Source organism: Uranotaenia lowii, chromosome 2 (assembly GCF_029784155.1).
Source record: "Uranotaenia lowii strain MFRU-FL chromosome 2, ASM2978415v1, whole genome shotgun sequence".
Classification (NCBI taxonomy): domain Eukaryota; kingdom Metazoa; phylum Arthropoda; class Insecta; order Diptera; family Culicidae; genus Uranotaenia; species Uranotaenia lowii.
In genome coordinates, this window is record NC_073692.1 from 390,805,591 (window position 1) to 390,814,388 (window position 8,798).

The 8,798-nt window shown below is 36.9% G+C and overlaps 1 protein-coding gene across 3 annotated transcripts in view; it reads right to left on the reverse strand.

Annotated features, from left to right (window-relative positions):
- Positions 1-8,575, reverse strand: part of LOC129741865 (neuroligin-4, X-linked-like) — an 862,824-nt gene extending 854,249 nt beyond the window's left edge. For all 3 annotated transcript variants that reach the window (XM_055733675.1, XM_055733676.1, XM_055733677.1), the window contains exon 1: positions 6,454-8,575. The gene's annotated coding sequence lies outside the window, so the exon portion shown is untranslated. The remainder of the gene's footprint in view (positions 1-6,453) is intronic.
- Between the last annotated feature and the right edge of the window lie 223 nt (positions 8,576-8,798).

The window sequence follows — 8,798 nt, forward strand, 5'->3', positions numbered from 1 at the left end:
ATTTTTTCATCATTATCAAATCAATCAAACGAAATTCAATTTATTTAACAGATTTACGGGATGAGGAATCAGCAAAAAAATAAAAAAATAAAGTGTTTGAAAAATGTCTTGGCCGATTAAGGAGGCCGAGATTGGATAAACGTGAACAACTTAAGATTAATGTTTGCGACTCATTACCAAGCTGGGAATCGAAAAAGTGCCTCCAGCGAATCTGCTATAACCGTCTCAAAAACAAAACTCATTGTTTTTGTTAAAAAAAATTCAATTCAAAGTAATGAATACATTTCTTTTGAATAAAATAAAAATGCAAAATGGGGATTGAGGGAAAAGTTTTTTTAAATGTGCAAATAGTCTATAAAAAATTTTCACTTTTTGTGAAATTTTCTGCAGTCCATTTTCGTTTTCCTCAAAAAATTGGAAAATGTCATTAAACTAATAATCAGTGCCGTTGATATTTAATCTTCTATAACAAAAATGAATTTGTGTCTGTCTGTCTTTCTGTCTGTCTGTTCCCTATAGACTCGAAAAATACTGAATCGATTTGCACGAAACTTGACAGAAGTGGTCTTTGGGGCCGGGGAAGGCTACTGTAATAATTTTGATCCCTCCTGAACAAAAGACAAATGTTGGCATTACTCGAGAACCAATCAGACCCAAACCTACTTTGGGATGAGAGCAAGGTTGCCGAAATCACAGAAAAATCTATAATTTCACAGAATTTTGAGCCAAATTTCATCACAGATTCTGTGTCACAGAACACAGAATTTTCGGAATATTCACAGATTTCTCAGAATTTTAAAATTTTGGAGATTTTTTCTAAATTAATTTTTTATGTCAATTAAAATTTTGGATAATTATCTTTGAACTGGAGAAATATGATAAAATTGATAATGGTTAATGATTTTTCTTAAGTTAAATGTAAAAAATACGCAATTTGACATGACTTTTGAATAAAATTAATGGAAAAAGCACCACAGAAAATCGTCACAGAATTTTTGGGAGAAATCACAGAAAGTCAGATTTTTTTTTTCGTGAAAACACAAAACTTTTTTTCGGCAACAATGGATGAGAGTGTATTTGGGTACAAGAAACGATTTTTTGAATATTTGATAACCCTTCCCTTCTTTCAGTGGGAAGATAGAAGGGGGGGTTGCTTGTTTCTTTTTTTACATAAATTGGAAATTTGTTTTTTTTAATATTTTTTCAGGATTTCCAACCAAATGGTTTATTCATCCCTTACCCGACATAAATTGAGAAGTAATCAAGCAAATGGAACCAAATTTAGCATAAAATCTAGTATTAGGCTACTAGAAATGTTTCTATGACTATTTGAGACCCCTCTCTTCTTCCAGCTAAAAAAAAGGAGGAGAAGGAGAGCTTCCATACATATTTTCGCATAAATCAAGCAAATAAAACCCCATTTGTCAGGGTGAGGTATTCCAAAGCGAGTAATCATTCTATGAATATTTAGTACCCCTCCCTTCTTCTGGAGGGGATAAGGAATGGTGAGGGTGGCATCCTTGCAATTTAATTTTGCATAAATAGCTTGAGAACTAATTTACCAAATAGAACAAAATTTAACATTGGATGGTATTTAATTTCGAAAAATATTTCGTTTATTATTTGGTACCCCTTTGTCCTTCCATCGGGGAAATAGCAAGAGAAGAGGAGAGCCCTATACAATTTTGTTGACCTTACTTCAGAACTAATCAAGCAAATGGAATCAAATTCGGTATGGGAAGTTATTTGGATATAAGATGCTTCAATGATTGTTATAGACCCTTCCACCTTGCAGTGTGAAAAGGAGAGAAAAGGAGGGGGATCCATTTAAATGTTGTAGTATAGCTTACCTTATCAATTCATGGAACCAGATTTGGTATAAGAGGATTGTAAGGTATTATAATAAATAAGATAGTTCTTCTTACTTCCAGCTGTGGGAGATGGAAAGAGGAATCTTTACAAGCTGCTTTGCATTTTTTGTGTGGCATAAATCGAGAACTAATCAAGCAAAAGAGACCATATTTTACCAGATAGATTGTTTGCCAAAAAATAATTTGAGACTCTCCCTTTTTTCAAGCAGGTTTTAATTCAAATTTTATTTGGGCTAACTTGAAAACATATCAATCAAATGCTTCAAAATGTGGTTTGTGCCGTTACTTTGATACTAAAAATATTTTGATGGTACTTTGTGAGCGCTTCCAGCATTGAAGGTGGGGAATCCATAATTGGCATGATTGAAAAACTTTTAAAAATAGATTTTGAATATAAAATAAATTTCTGATCTTGAAAACAGTTTTAAAGATTAAGTTTCAGAAAGTTAGAGAACATCATCTTTGCATCGATGTATGCGATATTCCAACTGCATCTTTCATTTTCAAGCGGTTGCTGCTGAATTGTATAAGTCGAAATTTTATTAAATACTACGTCCACAAAAAAGCTAGTACAGCAAAAGTTTTAATTGTTTATAGATATCAGTGTGTTTCAAATTTATCATGGATTTCTGAATATTACCTTTGGAAAGAAATTTGATAGAAAACCCTTCAAATAGATAAAAAGCTTTTTTTATAGTTACCTAACCAAAAAATATTTTTCAAAATAACATAACTAAGTCATCAATGATCTATGATTTGTTGAAAATTAGTCGAAAAAAAATTCAATTGATAGGGCATATGAATTCAAAACGAATTGTTATAACTATTATAAAAAAAAATGTAACATTTCAGATCAATCATAAATCAGTCGATTGTTCTTTTTGATTGTTCTTCATTGAATCACAATGCAAAAAGGATGCAAGGTATTGCGACCAACATTAACCTTCCAAAGCCGTTCGCAAAATTTCCGTACAAATCTATTTTTGATAAATTTGACCTGCAGTTTACGTACGTTCTCCTGGCCGCAAATATTGACCGATTTCGATGAATTTTAATTCATTGTATAGATAATTTATTCTTGTTTCTCAATATTGTAAAATAAAGTCGAAATATTTTACGAAATCACCAGTAGCTGATTCCGAATGAAAAAAGTCCCGAAAAAGAGCTCTTTTTAGAATGCCTATAACTTGAGACAGGTTCCAAATATTGCGCTGATTTTATAATATTTGGAATTGTCAAGAATAAATCTATCCATGGATGTATAAATTTTTGGTGGTCCAAAGGAAGTTTTGGCCGCTATCCCGGAACTTCCGGTAGAAAAAATTCTTACTTCAAAAAAGTCACCCAATTTTGGCTTTGCATTGCTGTATCTCGGTTACCAATGGATCGATTCTCTAAATTCAAATTTTAGTTTTTTTTCGTTAACTTTATTATTATTTTTGTAGAACATAGTTGGTTCCTCAAAAATCTCAGTTGTTCAGTATATGGTCATGAAACTCACTCCTTTTTTGTTATTTTTCAAACTCCCCCTCGTGTCGGTGGGTTTACGCGATTTTGTTAGCGTGATTTCTCTAAAATTTGAACTCAAATTGGTCACTTTTTATATACCTAGAGATTCATTAGAATCTCCTCTTTCGATTGACATACATTTTGTGTGGTGTTTTGAAAATTTGTAGCAACGTTTTTCGAATTTACTGAAAGCTGCCAGATTTCAATCAGTTTGGTCCACATTTTCAGCAGGTTGGTGTACAAATCTCGCACCCCTCACGTAGCCGCGGGAGAAACAAATCCTTTAGCTCTCTTTTTGTCGCTCACCAAATCTACCACCCAACCCAGCAGCAGGAGGAGCTGCCATCTCGCCGCGTGGTTTGTTGATTGATTGTGCTGATGCTGATGCCTCTTTGCGTAGTAAATGTTTTGATTTTAAAATAGAGAAAGATTATTTTTTCAAATTGAAATAAGCTTCTTGAATCATTTTCGATATTTTACCATTAGAATTCTTCAGTGATACATTTGTTTTGAATGTTATCATGATTCTTTTCTGAATATTCTGAATTTTAGAATTCTTCAGTGATACATTTGTTTTGAATGTTATCGTAATTCTTTTCTGAATATTCTGAATTTTCGAATTCTTCAGTGATACATTTGTTTTGAATGTTATCATGATTCTTTTCTTTTATTTCAAACAGTGTCTACTGCAGGAGACACAAAATCTATGATTCAAGTAACAAATATTCTGAAATTTTAATCAGAAACTTTAATCAGAAATCGGAATTTGAATTGGAATCTGAATCTGAAATCTGAAATTTGAAATTGAATCTGAATCTGAAATCGAAATCTGAATCTGAAATCTGAATCTGAAATCTGAATCTGAAATCTGAATCTGAAATCTGAATCTGAAATCTGAATCTGAAATCTGAATGTGAAATCTGAATCTGAAATCTGAAATCTGAATCTGAAATCTGAATCTGAAATCTGAATCTGAAATCTGAATCTGAAATCTGAATCTGAAATCTGAATCTGAAATCTGAATCTGAAATCTGAATCTGAAATCTGAATCTGAAATCTGAATCTGAAATCTGAATCTGAAATCTGAATCTGAGATCTGAATCTGAATCTGAAATCTGAATCTGAAATCGGATCTTGAAATTTAAATCTGATATCTGAATCTGAAATCTGAAATCTGTAATCTGCAATCTGAAATCTGTAATCTGAATCTGAAATCATGGACGTGAACTTTAGAAATGTTGCCCATCCATTAAAATATTAAATAAAAAAGATTCAAGCAATTCCTACAACAATAAAGCATTTATTTCGTTATCAGCATCAGCACAATCAATCAACAAACCACGCGGCGAGACGGCAGTTCCTCCTGCTGCTGGGTTGGGTGGTAGATTTGGTGCGCGACAAAAAGAGAGCTACAGGATTTATTTCTCACGCAGCTACGTGAGGGGTGCGAGATTTGTACACCAACCTGTTGAAAACGTGGACCAAACTGATTGAAATCTGGCAGCTTTCAGTAAATTCGAAAAACGTTGCTACAAATTTTCAAAACACCACACAAAATGTATGTCAATCGAAAGAGGAGATTCTAATGAATGTCTAGGTATATAAAAAGTGACCAATTTGAGTTCAAATTTTAGAGAAATCAAGCTAACAAAATCGCGTAAACCCACCGACACGAGGGGGAGTTTGAAAAATAACAAAAAAGGAGTGAGTTTCATGACCATATACTGAACAACTGAGATTTTTGAGGAACCAACTATGTTCTACAAAAATAATAATAAAGTTAACGAAAAAAAACTAAAATTTGAATTTAGAGAATCGATCCATTGGTAACCGAGATACAGCAATGCAAAGCCAAAATTGGGTGACTTTTTTGAAGTAAGAATTTTTTCTACCGGAAGTTCCGGGATAGCGGCCAAAACTTCCTTTGGACCACCAAAAATTTATACATCCATTGATAGATTTATTCTTGACAATTCCAAATATTATAAAATCAGCGCAATATTTGGAACCTGTCTCAAGTTATAGGCATTCTAAAAAGAGCTCTTTTTCGGGACTTTTTTTATTCGGAATCAGCTACTGGTGATTTCGTAAAATATTTCGACTTTATTTTACAATATTGAGAAACTAGAATAAATTATCTATACAATGAATTAAAATCCATCGAAATCGGTCAATATTTGCGGCCAGGGGAACTTACGCAAACTCTCGGGTCATATAGACCCGAACAGCCTAATTACGGATTTTTTTGAGGGAGCACTTCCGGTGGTCACAGGAAGTTGCCTGGTACTACAGATTGTGTATTTCGTGATTCCCCAGGGAGGTTTTTAAAATCAAATTTTTGCGATTTTTTCTCGAAGAGTTATGATGATTTGAATGTGCGTTTCGGGTCATATTGACCCGAACGACTTTGGAAGGTTAATATGTTGAGGGAATTATGATTCAACTGAAGATGTCAAATCAGGAAAAACAAATTTAGAATCTGTATCAAATAGCTTATGTTCCATTACCATCAATTCTGATTGTTTCGTCCATTTCAAAACAATTTCACCCGCAAATCGTCGTTATCCGCCCAATAAATCAAAGTTTTTTCTGTGTCCATTTTTGCAATCACCAACAAACTATCATAGGACAAAAATGAGAAAACAAATCATCCAATACTTTCCCGGAGACAAAACCACAATTTCGTCATCGGATTTATTTTGTTGTACTTTTTGTATCATTGTTTTTTTTCAAGTTTGCTTTCCATCTGCTGGCTCAACTAAACTTGGTGATTTCTGGGATGGAGTAGGAGGGGAAGTGTGGAAGCTAATCCTTTTTGCAAATGGAACCGGATTTGAATGGCTCATTGATCGACCAGTTCCCCTTCCACAGTAACATCCACTATGACAGAAATCTCGTGAAGCTATGAGTGTGTGTCAAATGTTTTGCGAAATCACGTTGCACCATTTTTGCTTTTAAAAGATGGTGGGGAAAAGAGGGTTATGAAGCACATAACTTCTAATGGACAGTCACAGCCGATGGAGGTTTGGGGGTATACCTTAAACTAAAATCAATGAATCGAGAAAAATCAAACCTTTTTCTGGAGACGACGCTGACGTTGATGTTGTCGTTGTCGTTAGCTACTTCAGCCTCCGTTTTTCTGCGAAACCGAACCGAACACAAAATCGTTATTTATCTTTGCCCTTCTGTTTCGGATTTCGGACACCAACCGGCTTGGTCGGTTATTTCTTCTTTCTTCTTGGGATTTTTCCTCCTTCTTCCGGTCTTCGATTTGGCGTTGCCTGGTTGCCTGCCCAGATAATTTCGCTTACTTTGGGCCGGGACCGGATGTCCGGTTATTGCCGAAAACCGTTATGAAATTTCACACAACAATCACATCAACTCGAGCCGGCAGTATTGAACTCGCATTGGGAGAAAGCCCTTTCCCCGCCTGACTTCCGCCTTCGGACTAGCAACTACTACTTGATTATTCACTGACCCGGGATGATTTTTCCTCGGGGGAGAGATCGAATACGATATGGATGCTGCCGCTCACATTCGGACGTGATGACCTACTAGCTACAGTAGAATGGAGAAGGATTTTTTTCCTTCTTATATTTTTCTACTAACAAACACAATAGATTTTTTTTTTTTGGAATGAGACGAGCCCGGAGTATTATCGTCGTCATCAACTTATTTCTTTTGCGCTTTTCTAAGGGATTTGTTATTGGAGAGAGACGTATCGAAGAATTGTTTTTTTTTCTTTTTTTTCACTTTGCGGGCACGTGGAGTGGTTTTTTTTCTTTCTTCACTGTCCAGAATCACGCTTACAGTGTGCTGACGTTAGGAAGATTTGAACCTCCCCGAATGGCATCCTCTTAAGCTGGTCACATACGAAACGGACACACATACGCACAGAGAGCCGCAGTTGAACTTCACGATATCATTTTTGGCATCGTTATCAACGACTCAATTTATCATCCAGCAGGACGAAGCTTTCATCTTATTCATTCTTTCTTTCCAAGGAAACACACTAACTTACTTTGAGAGGGCCCAGACTTCGTGACGCGAATTTCTTCTGTGTTTTTCGTTTCGGTTTAAGCTTGACCTTAAACTTTTCGCACACTCACTGCCGCCGTGAATTTCCTTCGGACTATTCGTCGTTCTCGAGTCGATGAAAAACCACTTTCACCCGACACGCACTTTCAACTTTGGCCAACTTTCAACGGTACCCCAGGGGGCAATTACGCGGGTTCTCGGCGGTGTCCTTTGGTTTTTTCCCGGTTTTCCATTACTTTCTCCGGAAGCCCCGCCAAGATCCGGCCAAACATACGCACGCTTTTAAATTAGGTTTCACCAACTTCTTTCGCTTTTGCTGGAAATATTACCATTTTTATTTCATTTCGCTTACTCATTTTCCAACAGCAGCTACGAGAAAATAATCCGTGGTTCCGGATGCGGAAAATAAGGTGGGAAGCCAAGCTCCCGCAGTTTCTGTTTGCTTGTTCCGTTTTGTGGTTTCACTCGAGCAAGTCGATAGGCCCAACCAAGGGCAGGAAAGATCCTTCAGTAGTTTGACGAAATTCGCAATTGCCACGCAAATTACCCCCACAAGGCTTTCAGTACATTGGATTAGATTAGCTGAAGGCTTCACCCTCAAAGTCAACCAGCTCGCTGGAGAAGCAACCTTTTCTTGCTTCCTCCCTTGGAATCGAGTACGGTGTCAATGAGCAATTTGTATTCATTGAACCTCACAGGTTGTGAACCTTGTTCCGAGAACACATTCCATCACTTAACCCCAGGAACCTCCCCACGACAAAACAATACCAGGGATGTGTCACCAAATCGACAACACAAATATTTCATCACCATTTGGGAATCCAAGCTAGTTTTCCCTGCCAGTTACAAAAGCCTGGAAGCAGCACCAAAACGAAAAAAAAACGCAAATTCCACGCGTGACAATCCCTCATCAACTGCCTATCGGTACCCAATCGGTTAACCTTCGATAAACCTCCGACGACGACGACGACGATGAACGCGTTAAATTAACCCGCCAATCCGTCAAATCGCCTAGCCAAACACAAACACGAAATGTTTATGCCTGCTACTACGTTCCTCAAGGACTTGACCCGTGTTCGTCCAAAAAACGAGATGCAACGACAACTCCCGGAATTCGAGAACACGGCGACGACGAAGACCGAAACGACGACGACGACCCGTCACGACCGCAGCTAAAGTTGTACTAAACGGGCTCCAACGGGCACAGTCAGGTTTTGCCTCCGGAAAAATTGACCCGAGCCACCCACCACCCCCATTCGGTTAATCTTGACTGGAGCTGTATTTTCCAAACGAATCTGGTTGACTGGGTGGGATGCTTCATGTTTTCCGCCCGTTCTGTGATGAGATCTGAGTGAGTGAGAGGAGTCGTTTGGCTGAGAG